General features: G+C 41.7%; 1 long non-coding RNA gene across 1 annotated transcript; it reads left to right on the top strand.

The window, feature by feature from the left end:
- On the top strand, positions 12,331-13,519 carry LOC110431788. The gene is made up of 3 exons (XR_002449249.1): positions 12,331-12,385; positions 12,723-12,885; positions 13,272-13,519. It is a non-coding gene; the product is annotated as an uncharacterized LOC110431788 (long non-coding RNA).

The raw sequence follows: 21,270 nt of genomic DNA, 5'->3' as shown, positions 1-21,270 counted from the left end.
ACCACCATGCATCTCTCGATCGCTCGCACAAAGCTTTCCCCCCAAAGGAAATACATAGAAATGATCACTGCAGTGCTTCTACTCAAGTGCGCACCGGATTTTCGGTACCGGCCGCCAGGGGATCAACGACGTCCCAGCTACTAGCAGGCCGGCTATAGCTCGGCACGTCGATCATCTGAATTTCCCATCTGTGCCGACCACGGCCGGCAATGCATGGTGAATCGGTGATCGAGTCACAGCTCACAAGCTCATGCATGCAACTACCGGCCCGTGCATGGCGTGCCGCCGAAGCCGACGACGACCTCATCGTCAATCCGGCCGGCCGTGATGTCACGGCACATATCGTCCTCTGCTGTCCTGTCAGGATCGATCTGGCCGGTGAATCGATCGTGTCCTGCTGCAGCTGCAGGCCACAAAGAAACTCATCGCCCAATTAATTATATATAGGGTCGATCATGGGCTTGCCCATTGTATCGCGATTGCTGTCCCAACAAGCTACATCATCAGTCGTGGCCGATCGAGCAAGCACAGCAGCAGGGCTAGCTTTTCTTTGCCGGTTTGAAAACGAGGAAACAAAACTTAGTACAGGATCAGAAAGCACAGCTCCACTTGCATTGCCATGCGTTCTTTTGGGCTACGTATCTTAGCCAGCCATTATCAAATCGAGCGCACTAGCGAGAGCATTGCCACAACAAGAGTCTGGAAGTTGTGCATCCATCGCTTGCATGCGATTCCCCCGGATGGTCCAAGGATCACGCACTCACGCTTACTGCCGCGCGCAGGACGACGAGTCCTACCTACGTCCTAACATAACATATATTATATATATATATGATATGAAAGGCCCGGAAAAGAGATAGCACGCGTCGGCTCCCACTACTGCCACACCAATCACTTTTCGAATAGTTGTAAGTTGACTACATACCAGTGTTCGTGTTCCTTGTGACAACAAATTAATATATGTGTAGTCGGGCTCCTTGGTCTAACTAGCGTTCGGTTCTCCAATTTAACAAATGGCCTATCAACGTCAAGTGCTCGGAGTAAAGTTTTAAAAAACAAATTGTGGAAAGTGATAGTACATGTCAACGCATAAATGCCACTTATACATTCAAAGCAGCGGTGAACAACAATATTATGAAAATAATGTCTTTTGGAAAGTGGCCGGGGTGTGGGGCGGTGGACCTTTGTTTCCATGAACTGAGTCAATTATGATTTGGAAAAAAAATCATTAAATAGCATTATATGGCTGACTGAAAAAAGGTTGTTGCTGATGCTATATGCTGATTTGTTGTGAGAAAAAAATATTGTTCCCACTGAGAAGTAATGCTAATAAGTTCAAGCAAATGCGCTTGGGACTAGGTTTAATCGGATAGTTCTGCCACAAATGCAATCAAACTTACATGCATGAATCTTCTCTATTGTTAATCTAAAAGGGAAAAATATTTGCTTGGCCTCTTATGTGGTTTCTTATATGTGATTCCTCTTCGGTAGCATGTCGCGTTAGAAATGCTTTGAAGCTCTAGTCTGTCCAATAATGTGTTGTCTTTAGCTGCAACAATTTAAGACTCGAGAAAATATGGGAAATGAGGATACTTGGGAACTTTGCATCTTCATCAAAGCTTTCAATCTAGCTATCTCCTTCTCAGTATACTCCTCCCACATGGTATCTCGCTCCATCTCCTGTACTTTATCTGTCATTTGGGCAAACCGCTTAGAGCCGAGGATACAATCAGCGTCAATGATAGGGCGATGCATATACCTCAATCAGTCGGTAAAAAGAAGAGAAATAAAAAACGATCTAAATAGGTACAAGGAAAAACAATTATAGGCCTATCAATAGACAGCGGTTTATCGATCGGAGCAACAACGGTGGTTGTCTGTTCGGGTCCGGCCGGCCAATCGACGAGCAACTGCTAATTGGGATGGATAAGAGATGCGCACACGCACTCACCGACTTGGATCACCGTGATCGTGAACTTATCATAGATAGGTTGGTTAGGTTGTTTGTAGTGGAACCTGTCCACCAGAATTTAAGTCCTCAACTTAACATAGATACTCGTTTTTTTAATTTAATTTAAAATTTAATAATATTATACTTTTAATGGTGGACGACGTCCCTGTCGACAGCGAGATGTCTATAATAACTCTATAAATTTTGAAGATCTACCAGCTCAGTCTTTCGGAGATATTTAAAGGGGTAGACTTTGTGCACTTATGTTCATGGGGTGTGAGCTAGTGTGCTGCGCGCGATCGGCTCATCGGCGGCCCAATGATCCCTGCGATTCTCTATCAGTGGCGTACGTAGTGCAGCATGCCCTGCCGCTTGCGGGCCATGCGGCATGCCATCGGCGCCTCTTGGATCCCCGGCTGGCGCGCGACCAGCAGCGTCGACCTCTCCCCGTCCCCCGGCCGGGCCCCGGACCGGCCGAACGGAAGCAAAGCGAGTCGCGCACACGTTACACGTACGTACGTGGATGATGCCAACGTATCACACAGGCACGCCATGACGTACGGGGCCTGCAAGCTTCTGCCTTCTCACAATTCTACCAGCATACGTACTATATTATCCGCGATCCCCGGCCCGTGACACGCCGTCGTCCGTCCATCGCTAGCTCTAGATCGATCGACGACTAGCTAGGTAGCCAAACGTCGTCGAGCTGAATCGACAGGTCGGTGCACGGCAGTGCGTCGCATGCAAATCTTACGTGTTTGCTTTGGCGAGGCAAACGCATGATTGGTTCTCTCCTCTCTTCAACTTGCATTGGTCGTCGCTGCGATCAGAGATCAGATGCCGATACCACGTTGAGGAAAACGATGTGGTACGGACAGGACGTTTGCAGGACGTTTGCCGACTCGTTGATCAATGAGTTTGAGTTTCTCGGGCCTTCCAGAGATCGATTTTCAAGATTCACTGTGACGTCAAATCTTAAAATATATATATATATAGAGCATTAAATATAAATAAAATTAAAATTATTTGTATAGTTTATCTATAATTTATGAGACAAATATATTTGAGCTTAGTTAATATATGATTGAAAAATAATTATCAAATAAAACAAAAGTGCTATATATAATATCTAAAATTAAAAATTTTCGTAAACTAAACAAGGCCTGCATGTTTACGTGAGCAATCCATATGCACAGGGCAAATACATAATAACCATTTCCCCCTCTTCCATATTCAAACCTCATTGTCGAATATATAATAACTTTAAAACAATATTCTATTTTCATGTGCTTTAAAAGAAACAATTTCTTTTTGAGTTACAACACAGATATAGATGTTCACATAGATGGCCACATACTATGAAAGCACGTACACACTACTACCTCTATGCTGAGCACCTCCAAATAACTAAGTCGTTACATTTTAGGCAAATTTTGCTGTAGGGCACTAGAAAAAGCTGTAATTGGCCACTACACACGACAAACGGCGAAATATGCTAGGTACCATTATAAATTTGTGTTTCTTTGTCGAGACACACTATGCCGATTATTTTATTAATTGCTTAGATTTCAGGAGAGAGATGGTTGGTGAAATGTCTTCTTTGCCCTCGTCTTCAACAGTTCAACCTCCAACCTTTTGCTGATATTGCCATAACACATTGTCGCTGCCGATTCATCCCTTTCCTCCTTCAACCACCCGCTCGCCTAGACCATTGGTTCTTCAGGTGGTTCTTGCCAGTGGAAAAAATAGCTATGATGGCTTGCTACATGCACAACGACCTCAGAGCAAACAAGGGAGAGAGAAAGTGGTGTGACGCTTCTTAAAGTGATTCTCACCTCCATGCGAACCCGAATGTTCATCACCTTCGTGTTGGCCGTGGGTTTCTCGCACTTCGAGCCAGCCAATCTCATGGTATTCTCTCACAGGAAAGGGCTGCATCGGTGGTAGTGTGCTATGACAAATATCGGCAAAGGGCTAGAGGTTGAAGACGAGGGCAAAGAAGACATTTCACCAACCTTCTCTCTCCTGAAATCTAAGAAATTAATAAAATAATCGGTGTGGTGTGTCTTAGCAAAGAACCACATATTTATAATGGTACCTAGCATATTTTGCCGTTTGCGGTGTGCAGTGGCCAATTACAGTTTTTTCTAGTGGCCTACAACAAAATTGGCCTACATTTTAAGATTGATAAAGTCAGTGTAGATGTCTTACTATTGAGGGACACGTTGCCTACTATTGAAAAAACTAAAAAAAAGTAAAATCAGGGTAAACATAGGCAAAGCTGATTTATGTGTTGTCGTGTCCCAAGCATGGTCTTAATTTTGATTATGATGACTAGATTTTTTTTTTAAAGGTAATAGTTGAGACACTAAACATAACCCTTCCTTTTTTTGAAAATGTAGCCGGAGCACTACTATATTATATCATTTGACTAGGAGAAGAATGTTATCCAAATTTTATTGTAGTATTACATTGTAGTTGAACCTTTCATTTTTCTTATTAGGCAAAGACCTGAAGCTTTCATCGTCGAGGAAAAGGATAGGTACTTGGGTTATTGAAGGAGCATGATATCCAACTAGTGTGGACTAGATTAATCCTAGGTGAACTAGTAAGACCCAGAAACTCAAGAAGATTAAGCGGGTGTTTAGTTCCCCATAGAATCCAAAATACAAAATGTCAACTACTTTGAAGTGATAAAATACAAAATACCAAAATTTTCAGGGTTATGTTTAGTTTCAACCAAAATACAGAATTTATTATCCTCATAAGAGCCTCTTAAGACTCTTTTTGGGGTTTTTTTGTCTCTTGATGCCAAAATTCAAAATGAAGAATAACCACTTTTTGCAAAAAAAAAAAATACATAGTATTTATTCTATTTTACAAAATGATGGATCAAAACCTAAATTTTTTTAGGAAAAAAGAGAAACTAAACACCCCATAATTTATACTTCTATTAGCGGTTAAACTCCGACCATTCGTACAGACATAGTGGAAACGTAAGGGTACATGCAAGTTGGGTACGTATTGATCTATCTCATCACAAACCAGACCGCACATGCATGGTTACTATAAACCCCTTCACGTTCTTATCTCCTTGATTACGTGTTAGGCAAATAACCACGATAGCTTGTAAAAACACTTACGGAACATGAAATAAGGTTAATTTGAACCCTAGACTTTAGTATCAGATGCAAAGTACGTCTGGAAGAGCCATCAAATGAAACCTCAATAGATGCTCATCTGGCCAGCAGCTATCCTTTTTATTCCTTTTCCATTTCCTTTCATGGCGTCCTGTGCAGAGAATTCGGCCGCGAAAAGAAAATAGGGAATTTTATCTTGACTCCCACCACGCAAATTTGCAAAAGCTTTCTGTCTGAGAAGTGGAGGCAAAGGAAAAGCATCTATATATATACGTATATCAGTATATGATATCTTTTTCGTCAGACCACTTTCTTCTCAAGTTGACACAAGGCGCACCAAATGGGACAACAAAATATTATATTCTCCTCTCCCATATATTTCCTCCTGCTAACTTAATTATATATGTTGTTTATATATACGTGGAATTATATATATGCTAACGCAAAGAGATTCTCCATCACAAAACCAATTTAAAAATAATAAACATAGAGCATCCTTCAGAATGCAGGTATTGGTCTTTTTTCTTGCAGGCAGATCATACCACTCTAGCTTCCTTCAGAATGCAGGTACCAGACTTTATAAAAGGGCAATGTTGACCTGGCGAATTGCAAGATAGAGAGCTATGCGTCGACATGTCTCCTCGCCGTCACGTCGATTCATAGCTCGTTCGTTCCTTCTATCCAAGCGCCACAAAGAATAGCATATATCTGAATTCTCTGACCCATCAGCAAGTGGCATTAGGAATATTGTTTGGTATAAGTATATGGCAAGTTGGGATTAGTGAACAGAGCAAAATGCTGCATGCTCTGCATCGCTCAACACATAACAGTAAGGGCGCTTTAATTTGCATGGATTGTTGTCAAAAAAAAAACATGGATCGGATTCCTACCGCAATCCATCGTCATGACGTAAAACGAACTAATTCTAAAAAAAAGGAAAAAGAACTGAAGTGACCATGTTACGTTGCTCTGCGATTGGGTAAGTCAGTGACGTTTGTTTCAAACTGCGTAGCAGCGAGAACCCTGCTGAAGGTTCTTTGGATTGAAGGAGAAATGCTCGAAAAGGATTCGGCTACTGTTCACTCCTTTGGATTGCAGAAAAACGATCGTAGGTAAAATGGAGGAAATCTTTTTATGCCAGCCATTTTAGAGAAAAATGGAGGAAAACCGACATCCAAGCCAGGCCAACCTCTTTTTTCCATTCCTTTTTGCTGGATCAAGAATACTCTCGAGCGAGTTCATCACTTCAAAACGAAGAATAAAAAGCTGCAAAAAGAGCTCCACGTGCCGACCCAGTCGCTTGAATTGCTTCGGATTATTCATAGTGTGTTTAGTTGGTTTTATAAATATTGAAGTCTTTTCTATAAATTTGGTCAAAATTTAGTTCGTTATTTAACTTATCAGTACTACTTTTCAGTTATAGAATATTGTTTTTCTCTCACAACAAATCAATATCACCAACAGCTTTTTTTCAGCCAGCCGAACAGTTGTAGATATTAAACATTAACATGTACTGATGCTTGTGTTTCCAAAGATTCTAACCCAGTGCGGGAGTTGACGGACTAGTTTGTTCTAATTAAGGTGGCTCTGGGCCTCATCAGCATTTAACATATACTGTGGTGGTACAAGCTGTTAGATATTTAAACAATTTCTATATCATTTTAATTCCATAAATCAACATTATGTTGATGACATATATAATATAATTAATCATAGAAATCATGATATTAAACATGTTCATAGGAATATAGAACATGTGATCTATGAATATGTAGAACATGTGATTATTTAAAATATAAAAGCATAATATATGAAATATAATAACAAGGCAAGACATATATCTTAAAATAGCAATAAACAAGAGACTGCATGTTAAACGACGAAATATAACTACTGAAACATATGAGAAACAGTATATCAAACGATGTGACTGAACCACTAGTGAAACATAGAGACAGCAACATATGAAACGTTTTAACTTAACCAGCGAAACAAGCAGACATGGCATAGATCTTATACCAGAAACATATATAAGATAAAAACAGAAAAGACATGGTAGAACATATGAAACATAACCAGGATAGTATGCGCAACAAAGTAAACACACTACTGCAACATGTACGAACAAGAAGACGAAACACAGCAGTAAGATGAACGGATCATACCCTCCCATGCGCTCCGATGATCCCGATCCTTGACCAATTTCCATGATGTAGAGGATGAAGATGATCTTTCCACCAGGAAGAAGAAATCTGCTCGAACCGGCTCGAGGAAGACGAACAACGGCGGTGGATTAGGCAGTCGCATAGTCGCTCCCTAAAAACCTAATTGTCGATCCCTCGTGCAAGGTCTCGAACGGCAAGGGCTTCGGAGGCACCTGCCCTCTTGCTCCTCCGTGCGCGCGGAGTTACGAGATGAGGATTCCTTCTTCGCAACAGGATTGTGTTCTGAGTTGCGTGATATGTGTTGTAACACCCTAAAATTTATTCCTTTTGAAATATAGATAAAATTATTTAATTTTGTATTTTTGTGCTCATAAAAATATAGGAAAAATAATATTTTTATTAAATTAAAATTTATCATAAGGCTTAGCAATATTATTATGCATACATGCTGGTGCATATGTTTTGATGTGATGCTTGTTGCTCCTTTATGTGTTGATAGTAAGAAAAATATTTAAAATACGTTTAGTAGATCGATCTTCCTTATTCGGCACGTATTTATTTTTTATCTACAACCAAATTCCTTACTTTTAAGCTCAAATTTTTATTAGGACCTTCCTAAAATATTTTCTTTGTCACTCAAAGCACTTCTTTTAGTTCCTCGTCCATCAAGCACTCTCTACAAATTTTTCGGGAATTTTTCTGGCCTTTTCCGTGGAGCATAATCTAAATTTTAGATGCTCCAAATTATCTTATCATGAGCTCCAAATACTTTATTTGGGTTCTTCATGTTTCATAATGTCTCCGGGAATTTTCTCCGAATTTTTAGAGCTTTCGAAGTATTTTCGCGGCATAAATAGTAATTCTGGACTTTTGTAGGATTATTTTATCGACAAAAATAACTAATTCCGAAAATAATAAATCCTTCAGTTTATCTCAAACGCTCAGCCCATGATCTCAAAGGCCAATATATTTATTTGCTAGTGGGCTTAAATAATTAATCAGGCCTATTAGTAAAGTTGAAGGATGCAACATTGATTAGTACCATATCGCCCGTTAATATGAAGCTGGAAAGTTTTTCTCCCTATATATAGGTACCAACCCCTTGGATAAAGCACACAAAAACTACCGTACGAGGAGCCCCTAGTTTGGGAAATTTCTCATGTAGTGAAATATTTTCTCTTCTTATCGCTGCCGACGCACATCTACTACCGACCAACCGATGTGGAGATCGATCGCCTGGATATGCAGCAAGGCTAATGAGCTGTGCAGGTTGCCGATGCGCGAGCTGCTGTCCAAATCACGTGGGATTAGTGGAATCCAAGCGTTGCCAGCAGGTGTTTCTCTTCTCCTTTTCTTATGATGCAAGTTCTGATCCTATGTTCTTGTTAATTAGCACCCTCGTAAACCACCCTTTGTTAGGCCTAATTATTTTTCTCCCATCATGGTTAACTAGATACACCTAGGATCTCCTCGCAGTTCAGTCCTAGCATCTTTAATCTTGTATTGTTTAATCTTTTTAGCCATGTCTCATGTCCTTTTTGCGTTAGATTTGCGGCAACGTAATTTCCGTTGTTAGTATCAATGTCCGTCGTGTTACTTGTGGACATTATAAATTGAACGAATATTATTTTGGTTAATAAGCATCAACTACTTCTCTAATTTTAAAGCATGTGATTTTATACCTCATCGTTGATATATATACAAATATTGATATGATTAATTGCTAATATTAATATTCTTCTAAGATATAAATTTGCATAGTCTAAATACGCATATTAAGTTCAAATATATGCTTTCACATATTTTTTTTTTAAAAGTAAATAACAAACGTGTTTGTAAATAAAATATGACCAGTAGTTTTAACTCTACTTTTTAACTAAAATATAAATTAACTAAATTAATATCTGTCACATGGTTTTATAAATAAAATAAACCGAGCTTATAGCCTTTACTCTTAAATTGAGGTAAATCTCCGTTAGTTGTTTATTTTTTTTAATGTAACTCCGATTAGCGTGTTTTTCATGTATGTGTATTCGTAGCAATACGTAGATTAATTTTCAAACCTTTTCATTGATTGGTGTACTGTTCTAATTATAGCTTTGTTTGCTTCGTGTTTGTTGTCTCCGATTGTTTGTGTTGATGATCGATTTAGACGGTAAACAATTCGTGGTGAACAAGAGTACTTCAGTGATCAAGATCTGAGCCTTGGACAACTAGTGAGACCAGCAGGATAAGCAAGAGCAATTGGATTAAGGCAAGTATAGCATTTGGATTTTATTTCTGTGACCATGATCGTGTGACTAGATTAATGTTAAGTAATAAATGATAAAAATGACTTTTTAGCAACTTGATGATTTGTCTGTACGTGATCACCCGGGACAACAGTGCAACCATGAGGGCTATAATGGCTCTGGCTTTAGCTCAGTATGAAGACCTTTTCTAGCTTGTTAGAGGTTACCCGAAAGGGCGGAGGGGCTGAACCGTTTTGGGTATAGTGTGGCCTCTGTCTGTATGTGTATAGGCTGCGAGTCATTGTGCCATCGGAAGGGGGGCTCTATATCTGCGCGCAAAGGAAACCTTGCGGCCCTAACATGTTAGACGAACTTTTGAAAGGCTTCATAGTGATCCCTGCCGACCTTCCTTGGTAGTGGGTTAAGAGGCTGATCACCTCGGGCGAAAGGGTAAATCATGACTCATGGGTAAAGATGTACAACCTCTGCAGAGTGTTAAAACTAGTATACTAGCCGAGCTCACGGTCAGGAGCGGCCTTGGGGACATCAACATTAAGGGTGATGATTCCTGTGTGTTAAAATACTCATTATTTATTGTTTAATGCTTTACATTATTTATGTCACATTGATCATGAGATTGTGGGATATATACAATCTAGTTGCTATACTTGTGGAGTTCGACATGGACTCACTCTTGCTATTTCCCCCACACCTCAGGAGAAGTTTTGGGCTTGTGATCAACCAGTCAGTTGGATCCTGTAGAGGGAAGTTAATACCCGAAGTTTGGAGTTGTCTGTCCGCTATTTGATATCAAAGGTTATATCTTTTATACTAAGTACGTTATATATTTATGCATTGTCTTTTGATATTACCCCTTATTTGTAGCTATATGTGAGATTTGACTTCTAAGACTCACATATGGTGTATATCTGGTTTTATTCTTAAAATCGGGTATTACATGTGTATACAAGACCAAAGGCTCATGTCCTCTTTATAGCCTTGCGGCAGGAGAGGGAGGAGAGGAAGGGATGGCAGCCGAAGAGACAACAATTTGTGAGTTAAACACAGAGTTGAAACTCCTGTAATTAGTGAGTGCTTAACACACCACATCACTACAGCAAATGGCACTACAAGAAATTCTCTTATACGTGTCGGTTTGATTGTGACCTTCTAACAAATCATCACAGAATGTAGTCATCCATGACGGTCCAAATCCCAGGTGATGATGCATGACAATGGGTTGAATTAATGTCATAAATGGAACATCACGGATCATTTTACGGATCAATTTAGTCATCTAAGAGCATCTCCAACAGTTTGGCAAAAACTGTTTGACAAATCTTGACTTTTGGCAAGTTGATAAAAAGAATGGCAAGTCAAACTCTCTTGTGCGCTAATAGAAAGTTTCTTGTATACCGGCGGAAAGAAAAGTTTCCATGGCCGTCTGGACCGTTCCCAACTGCACAGAGCTAACCATTTGGTCATCAATTGTAATATGCATAATGTTGACTTGTTTTATCTTTTGTTCCCATCTAAGGCCCAGCCCAGCCCAGTGACACAACCCTAACCTAACTCCCCCCACCCGGCCACCCAACTCCGCGGTCCGCACTCAGCCTGGCGGCGCCCGCGCCCCTATCCCTTCTGCGACGCCAGCAACTCCTCCCCAGTCCCCACCCGGCCTCCTGCACGCCGCCGCACGCGGCATGACTCGCGGCTCGCGCGCCCTCGCCTGTCTCCACTCCGGCCTCCCTCCCACGCTGCCTCGACCGCGCCCAGACGCGCTCGGCGCTCGCCCCTCGTGGCCAGGGGCGGGGGGCGCTGCCGGCACCGGCACTCCGGCAGGGCAGCGCTCGGTCACTCGCCGCTCGGACATCAGACTCGGCGGATGGCGAAGCTGCGTAGGGCCGCAGGCCAAACCAGGGGCACAACCGCAGCAGCGCCTGCGCCCTACGGCCAGACCGCCAGAGGCCAGAGCCCCTCACGCGCCCGCCCCTGTCGAGGACAGAGGCCAAACCAAGAGCACCCTGCCGAATTGAAGCCAAGGTATGTATTCAGTATTCTTTCAATTTTAGTTCGTAGTTCTGTAGTTCAGTTCTAATTTTTTTATTTCAATTACTAATTGTGCAATTTTGATTCCAATTAGATGAAGAGGACAAGGACTATTGCATCATATTTTTCTCAACTATTGAAAATGATGCAATAGTCCTTGTCCTCTTCATCTAATTTTTGTTGTGTCTGTTTACTTCTAATTTTTGTTGTAGTTCACTTCTACTGATCCATTTTTATTGTGTCTGTTTAGGATCCCTTGACTAAGAAAATCCATGAAAGACATAAGTTGTATGAATTATATTACTTCGACATCAATTGGTTGGTATAATTGAATGACTGATGTTTTCTCAGTTCTTCTACGAATTGGACTCTTGATTTAGCTTAACCATCTTAGTTTCACTTTATCCTTTTATTCGCTAATCAAAACGTCCTTCTTTGATGCAGCAATAATGGCAACAGAGTACTTCTATCCTTGCCTAGCCACCGGCTCGGTCGCTCGGGTATGCATATGATCTCTAGCTTCAGTTTATTTATTATTATTGCTGCCCTTAAATAGATATGTCATGTGTGCTTTGCTGAAGTATTACTTGTGCTTCGCTATTGAAGTTTAATGAGAATTCAAGAGTAAGCAGGAAGCTTATTTGCAGATGAGTGCAGCACAAGTAATTGTTTTGTTGCTGCTACTCTCGACAGCACCACTCTCAGCAGCACGGTTTTGTTGCTGCTAGTAACTGGGTGCTTAGGATTTTCTAATTATGATTTCTGCAATTTTGTGATTTGCTCCTACCTTGTACACAGGATACTCGCATCAAATTTGACAGCGATTTTGGTGAAGATATCAAATCCCTTGTGAGCCTTTTCTCCCTGTTGACTTATTTAACTTCTCTGGATTTGGGTAGCAATATGTGGTACTGATCTAATTTGAGGCGTGAGTGATACTGCCAAGGTGTTTGTTTAGTTAGGATTGACAAACAAGGTGGTAGTTGAGCTGATAGAAAGAAAATATTAATTTTGCTCTAATGGTTTCCTGATAATTGACTATTGTGTTCTATTTATATGTTATCTCTCCTTTTAGACTCCTAAAAATATCTTGAGGAAGCTGTCATATTTTGTTCTGTCCTTTCCATTTCCAAATATCTTACCATTTTTCCAATATGAACCCACTGATCCATTAACTATTTTTCAGCAATAAAGACCTACATCCACCATGTTGTATAAGTGGAAATTTCAAAGATCTTTGGTCGAAGTGCTACCTGAATGCTTTCAAAGACCCTTGGTCGAAATGCTACCTGAAGGCTTGTTGAGAACACCATCTTGCTGAAGGACGAAAGATTGACAAATAAACAAAGGTATATGCATGTTACATAGATTTAGAATTAGATTGTGCATACAAAGATTTGTACCACTGTTCAATTTGCATTTTGTACACTGCTAATCTTATTGGTTGTTGCTGCCATTTTGCTTGTGGTTTCAGAATTCTATGCTTATTCTGTATGTCGGAATTATTTCAAGCACAATAGACCTAGGATAGACTTAGTATAGAGCTGGTCTATTGCAAGTTTAGCTATGTTTTCTGATGCAAGTCTATGCTCCTATCTTCTTCATATTAAGTTGACAATCTTCAAATAAATAGCTGTGATATAGAAGTTTTAACTTGGCCAAAAGACCCTTGCATTTTTCAAAGATAGTACCTTTACACATGTGAGTTTTATTACTGATCAAGTATTCATTGCAGATGTTTGATGACGCTATATGTGAATTGCGGAAAGAGGATCAAGGTGCTCATGGTGGCTATTTTCATTAGTCATGAAAGATTTTGTTGTGCGAGCAAATCATACGAGTTATGTGTTGTACAAGTCAACATCTTAGTTTTGTAGATACTTGAGTGTAGCTTGGTTATTGACTTAGTATTTCGTGTGAAATATTGTACAAGTACAAATGTTGATAGTTTCAATAAAAATGATGGGCAATATTTGTCAATTATGAGCTTTGTTCCTGTTTATGTGTGTTGACATGACAGTAAAACCATGAACCGTTTATGTGTGATGACATGGCAGTAAAACCATGACGGTTTAGTTCATCACCATAGTCTCTTTCTATAGTTGCCCTATGGATCGTCCATGACGATCAAAAAACCAACCTGTGACGTTCTATTTTCGTCCAAAAAATGTATGACGAGGAATAGATGACGTTCCTATGGACCGTCATAGATAGTTAACTATGACGGGTTTTTGCTTATCTATGACAGAATCAAACCGTCATGTAAAGCCTTATTTCTTATAGTGTGGTGAGTTAAACACGAAGTTGAAACTCCTGTAATTAGTGAGTGCTTAACACACCACATCACTACACCGCATGCCTGCTTGGCTCCCCTCGCCTTGCCATGTCTGGTACAACTCGTATTATTCACAATTAGTTTATTTGATTTATTAAATCTAATTGAGTCTAGCCCAAAATAAATCCAACACAAGCAAGGTTACTAGCACTGCTAATTGTTTGCATTTTTATCACTTGCATATAACTTAGTTTTATTTGTTGTGAAAGGACAGTAGCTTGTTTATGAAACAGGCTAAAGATCGGGAAGCATGTGGCAAAAAAGATAGACAAGACACAACCGATAATGGAGTGATAAAAAGTATCATCTCCTCCATCACCATCTATCATAGGACATACATACAGGCTACGTATAAAACTTACACCCTAATCATTTCTCCTACACGCAAACTTTTAGTTGGAGATAATGCTATGGTTGGTAGTAATAGTGCCACGTGTCACACTGCACCAACCGTCAAAAGCGTCCTTTTGGCCTTTGGGAATAAATAAAATATATTCAGATCGATGCAACCGTGCATGCAAGGGCTGCCATTGGTGCAATTGAAGAATGGTGGAGTGCTCTGTGTTGGGGTAGATGGATCAGATGTGCAAAAGAAAAGAAATTGAATTGATCAACAAATGTGTGGACCTGGTAACCCAATCTAGCACCATGATAACCAAAAAGTAGCAGAAAGAGGCTCTAAACCGAACAAGTATTTGTCCATAGAGCACTAGCTATCATTAAAACAAATGAGCTTGTTCGCTTGAGCTTATTTGTTGAATCTGTCGGCCATTCAACGTGTTTTCTCTCATAATAAATCAGCAAATAGTACTTTTAGCCAAGCCAAATGAATAAGAGTGTCATAGAGAATGTTTGGATCGAAGATTCTAATTGTTAGCCGTCAAAATTAGTTTTAGTGGATCTAAATGCCCATCTAATAGTACAACTAATAGGTTAAAGTGTACTGCTTTTATTATTACTAAATAGAGGTCCAAAGGAGCCTCCACGTTGAGCTTCACTAGAAAGATAAATCTTAAAATTTTTTACAATAATAAAAAATATAACCTTTAATTTGGTAGACTTTAAACATCATCGCCAATAATAACCATATGACATTTCATTTTAATGAATAAAATATATTTCTCATCCCGCTCTTGACATACAAATAATATATTTCGTTTGTATCATTTCATGATCCATTCAAATATCAGATGAGAATTACATTGTGTTGTAGATGTGCTGACATATCAATTTTGTGCCATGCCACCCAATGTGAGATCCTAGGCATGGCATGCCCCTCGTGCTCATATCGTGCATCGTGCCAGTAAGAAAAAATTTTCGTGCCATGCCAATAAAGCCTAAAACTTTTTGTGCCGTGCGCAAAAATCGTGCCACAAGCTGACCTCAAATGATACAACACAAGTTGCAGTTCTACCCAAACTAAATATGATTAAAAAAAATAGCTAGTTTCCTCCCGTTAGCAGCTAACAATTAGTCGTCAGGATCTAAATCAATGACGGACCTAGAAAAAAAATTTAGCTGGAGCGAAATCCAAAGAAAATGAACCAAGAAGACATCAACGCACCGCACTCACATATTATCACATTGAACTCGAACCAATACTCAAAGTTGGAAAATAACTCTTCAAGTCTGCATAAAATTACTTGTCAAAATAGAATTTATAAGTTGCTAATAATTTGAGATGCTAAATTAATTTTTGAGAGAAGAGATGCTAAATTAATAACGAAGTAATGATTTAATACCATTTTTCTTGCCAATGCCACTCCTGGGGACGCCCCTTGAAGGCTTGAACCTCGGCCTCGGTGGAATCCAGATGTTGGTGGAGCTGCAGGAGCGCTTGCTCCTCCGCCGGCGCTAACCTGTTCGCTACCGCGACCATGGCCAGCCCCAGACCCCTCAATACCAGGCACCAGCTCCTCCTCCCCTCTTCCGTTGCCTCCTTGGCCTCCTCCCTCCATCTCCACGAGCACGAGCTTGCTGGCTGCTGCCTTGCTCGGCGCCTAGTCGGGCAGCGGGCGCACCCGACGACCTCGTGGCTAGGCTGGGCGGTGGTCGAGGAAGCGAGCGAGGCGGAGCCACAGAGGAGCGATGCGGCGCCGCGCCTGGCGAAGTCGTGAGGAAGCCGGTGCCGGGTGGGATAGCGGCGGTAGAGTCACACGGGAGCTGGGAGTGGGCTGAACAAAATAATAAAGCCCATCAAGAATTAGCTAATACTGCATTGTCCTCGCGTTGTTCATGCCGCTCGCTCACCTTGCGTCGTCGTGGTTCATCGCCGCTCGCCGGAGATAGAGAAGAACGGCGAAGATGAGGTCTTGGGGTCTGCTTCTACGGCGCCGATAGCTGGGGCGGCCACCCCACCCCGCCCATAGGGAAGGTCCGTCAGTGATCTAAATAGACCCTGGTACTACTAATACCTCTGGCTCTTAAACAAGTGTCATATCATTGTGCCGTAGGTAGGCTACTGATTGCTCCTTATCTTCACCCACGCCATGAAAGGTCAAAAGAACTAATTAGAAAGAGAGAGCAACGAAGAGTATCCCAATCTGTTTTCTATAATAGAAAAATATATGGTCAATGCTGCACCGGTCCAGGAGTATAAAAGAACTTTGGTTCCGTGGTCGCCCGTGGAGGGATGATGCAGGTAGGGTTTAGGGTTTATTGAAGCACCATTGCCTTACATGTGTTCATGAGCAGTGGTGGAGCTCTCGGTATGGCAAGGTGGGGCCATTGCCATACCTTGAGTCATCCATGCATACTGTATCATACTGTTTTATATTTGCTAAAATGCTATAAACTATAGTTTATGACCCTGCTAATCCGTGTATGCCATACCTAAATTCTCACCCGTCCTCCGCCGCTGTTCATGAGCTTGCCGACAAAGCCACAGTGGCGAGAAGGCGGCATTCGCAATGCGAAATGTTCTTTACACTTGTGTTTTTCTGCTCTCATCCTGCCCAGGCGACGTCTCTTTTTCCCACGAGGCTAGGAAACCTAGGGCTTACAAGTTCAAGCTTTGCACGTCCACCAGCAGACCCAACCAGTTATTTTGAAGAATTCAAAGCTTTGCACTGTGGCCGGCCAATGGGCTCCGCCGAGCTGTTTTTTTATCTCCTTTCACAATTATAAAACGTTTTGATTTTTTTCTAGATACATTATCTTTACTATATATCTAATATAGCGCATGTATATTTAAATACATAGCAAAAGCTATATATCTAGAAAAGCTAAAACATCTATAATTTGAAAGAGAGGAAGTGCCACACCAGAACACGCAATCACCGCCAGTTATGCTAGAGCCGGCAATGATAAATTTATCACTTGGAGTTCGTGGCTTCAACCGGCAATGATAGATGGACTATCATTATTGATCATAGCTACGGAATAGAAGTGATAGCCTGCTTTGCACACAAAAAAATCATAATTTTCTTATATGACATCTAATTAAGATAAACTTTATATCAAACTTGTAGAGTTGAAAGAGACTCCAAACCTTTGGAGTTGATAACTTTTTAATTTGAGATGGTTTACAAGTATAAATTTGAGATTATTAGCAATGTTAAGTAGAGATGAAATCAACAATAGGTTGTTGTACTCGACGAGTTCTACAACTTGGCAGTTAACAACTTTTTCATTTGAGATAGTTTAGAGTGTTAAATATACAATATAAGATTCAAGCCTGTGTAGTTAAAAGAATAGTGTCAGTTTTTCAAGCCTCTGAGATGGTCACTGTTATTCATGCATAATTCATTCATGCTTGCGTGGGCGTGGCTCTACTCTAACATAGAGGAGGACACTTTACATAAAAGTTCTCCAAGACATTAGCCTTAATGATTATCTTATAGTATTAGTCCATGCATGTGTCAACTCAAGGAAAAAGCCCAGGCTAAGTAGCATGTCTGTCTCCTAGATGCTTGGGCACCCGGCCCGTGCGACACATTTGACACGTTGATAAGTTGGCCCACGCACACAGGAGAGAACACTGCATTAAAACAACTAAAGCTACACAACTGAGCCTGGATATGCATGGGTGGTCGACATAGATTCTCACCAGCATTGCCTCACCGTGTACGTTAGTTTTGATTCCCATATGGACCATGGTCTACACTAAGAAGAAATAAACTGCCGGCCGGTTGGTCAATCGTCTCCACCTAATGACACATAAGCACATCCAACAACCCACTATACATACAGGCTTCGTCAGTGCGTGGATCATTTAAGCAGCAAGGTTTTGATTAAAAGGAAAAATAAAGTTTCACGCATGGATGGATGGATAGATAGATAGATAGATAGATAGATAGATAGATAGATATATAGATAGATAGATGGACAAAGCTTGTGCACGCATTGACAAAACTGGCCGGGACACCTGCACCGAAAACGCACGCATTGTTCGAAGAAAAACATGTCCGATCCGTTTCATCGTGCTTGAGCACATATATATATATAGCTGCACACATAGCAGGGAGAAAAGTGAGAATAAAGGGGGCATGAAAGAGCAAGCAAATTAAAGGACGGCAGAGCTTTGCATCATCATGCTCCTTTTGATCTCATCTCTTATCACTTTGGAATTAGGAAGTCCGGCCTAGCTAGCTAGAAAAAGGATGACGGGCTCCAAGAAGACCGACCAGCGCGCAGTAACATGACTGGGATTATTTAGTAGTCTCTTTGTGCATGCCGGCCGTCGAGACGCGCCACCACCTGCCCCGGACTTGACTTTGTTTACCGTTTTTGGTAATGTGTGCACTGTAGGGCAATGCAAATATGCAATGTGTCAGTACAGTACTTATGTAAGTAGCTGCTAGCTAGCTAGGGGGTGTAGGGGCTAAGCTAAGCCTAGCTTAAACTTGGCCTGTCCGTGCGTGCTGTGCAATCGGCCTGCTTTCGGTCGGTTTGTCCTAAACGGGAAGTTCACTGCTCCGGCCGAAAACGAAATAGATGCATCATGGGAGTTGTACATGCACGTTGAGGAACAAACAACAAAGAAAAAGCTAGCGACGCCTCCTTTGTTTATGCATTGGTTACAAGTGGATCAGATGCTATTGTTAGTGATGTGTTACAACACAACCAACAAATAATTAAACTAGCGTTGCTTCGACATGTCTCCACCGCATCCATATGCATAGCATTTGTGCATTCACCGCGACAGAACTGGCCTTCATTCCGGTTGCTCACTGTCAGTTCCAAATTCTGACAGCGACAATCCCAGTTTCCAAAATCAAAATGGCAGTATTGGAAGCATGTTGTGTACTAGCGTCGTTTGCTTTTCAAAATGATCTAATGCTCCACCGATCGAGTGTGATGTTGACTTGTTCAATGTAACACTTGCAAATTTGCAACATATATTTACGTGGTCCCTTTTCGATGAACACAGATATTGTTAACTTATGAACCCAAAGTGTACAGTTCATTTTTTCCCTCAAATTTATTTAGTTGTGCCTTTTTAATTGTCTTTATTATTTGTAGAATAAATAAGGTAAAAGGCATGTTATCCTGTACTAATCCATCGATCATTGCTCCCTTAACAATATGATATCTCTAGTCGTGTGGGCGATCGAGAGGGAAATAAGACTAGCGACAACATGAACATCAGTCGTCGGTCACCATGATACAAGCAAGTCATGATCCAAAGTTAGGTTGCGAGTTCCGAAATCAATCAGTAGCCAAAAAGGCTAGGAGCAACTTAATTGGAGTTTTCTTAATCTCGCCTGCCTTCATGTTGCAATCGATGCGACTGTCTTTCTACTTCCTGTGCCAATGCAAGAATCTTTAATTCGTATACAAATCAAACTGTGTTCATCATTCCAATATCTGCATGGACCAGAGTTGAGTCTGAGTCGGATCCACCAGTGATCCATGATCTGTCAGCCGTACCTTGATGAGTAGGAAGGAGTGTATATTTTGTTTGAAGGCACCGCACGATTTAGAGTTGGATCGGTGTTGTCGCAACGTGGTTTTCTGCAGAAAGAATTCGTCAGGGCTGCAACACTTTTAGCTACCACCTACACCAGGCATGACGGCATGACATGTTAAAGAAACAACTTTATCAATCGCAGTAGTGTATATTTAGTATATTTTGGGACGCCCTCTTGCATTGCTGCTGCCATTCATTCTAGTTCTAGAAGAAGAATATTCATATTCACAAGAAACAAAGACGACCGGTCACTGCAATCTTATTGAGTGCCTCATCAGTCATCATATATATATATATACAGATATGCTAACAGCACAAAAAAGCAGGGCATCAGCAGCAGCAGCATCCAGCAACTAGTAGTATTTGACCACCCAGAGAAAATTCGCCAGATAATGACCAGCTTAAGAGCTCGCGCATGCACATTCCGTCACGCTCTCGATCTCCAGTCCCCACAGCGTGCGCGCAATGCGATGCAATTGATCGCAAAGCTCCGGTGTTCATTTCCGGCAAGAAGTTGGTCAAAAACAAACACAAAAAAGGCGAGCGATCGATTCGATCGAGAGATGGAGCTTGCAGGCGCACGAATACGATGGCTTGGCTGGCATGCATGCATTCACCATCAGTTTTCACTGGTCTCCCAAGTGACCGAGTCCCACAAGCCAGGCCATGCATCCAATCCACATGCATCCACCGATGGAATGGAACGGAACGGAACGGAAGATAGAATGGAACCCCAGGCGGAGGAGAAAAGGATCTGCTCTCTCCTTGCAGTGGCGTGCAACTGATCTGATGCGGCCGCAGATGATAAAGCAATAGCTGCATGCAGTGGCCATTTCAAACTCGGCCGCGGACCAGCCCACTAACGCGCGAGCTGAGATAGAGACGACCGATGCTGGAAAGCGACGGCGGCGGTGGCGGCTGCGGCAGCGGCATTGCACCGACGAGCCCAACTGAGAGGATGGATCAGCAACCACGTCGTGGCTGACCAGGATCGGACGGGGCGCCCTGCCCCTGCGGGGGTCCTTGGCCTTGGGTGGGCGCGCGTCGGCATCGGGCAACCGACAGTAGTGGCGCAATTCGGGCCGGACAGGAACGACGATGGCGCCTCTGCTCTGCCTGGGTCAAGGGCCCAGAATCCAGATAGAGATAACCCCCTCCTTGGACTTGGACTTGGACCGTCCGACCCAAGCAAACAAGACATGCATGCCCCGAAAGCAACTGATGGATGCGCGGAACAAACAAACAGTGGCCACTACTACCTATAAGTGTGGCGATCGACTAACAGATTTTTACTGCTTGCTGAGTGAAAAAGAAACAAGCAAGCACCGGTGTGAAACGCATCCAAAGGAACGAGTCTGGCACTCTGATTTTTCTTTGATCGTCATGCTTGCTTGTAACCATCACCATCAGATTTTCCGTGTTTCATTCATCTGTGCTTTGGCCTTTGGCCTTGGCCTAGCCTGCAGGGAAAAGAACCAGCACGTTGTG

Source organism: Sorghum bicolor, chromosome 1 (assembly GCF_000003195.3).
Source record: "Sorghum bicolor cultivar BTx623 chromosome 1, Sorghum_bicolor_NCBIv3, whole genome shotgun sequence".
In the NCBI taxonomy this organism is placed as follows: Eukaryota; Viridiplantae; Streptophyta; class Magnoliopsida; order Poales; family Poaceae; genus Sorghum; species Sorghum bicolor.
Note: the sequence above shows the minus strand (reverse complement) of the source record. Positions and strands in the feature narration are given on the sequence as shown.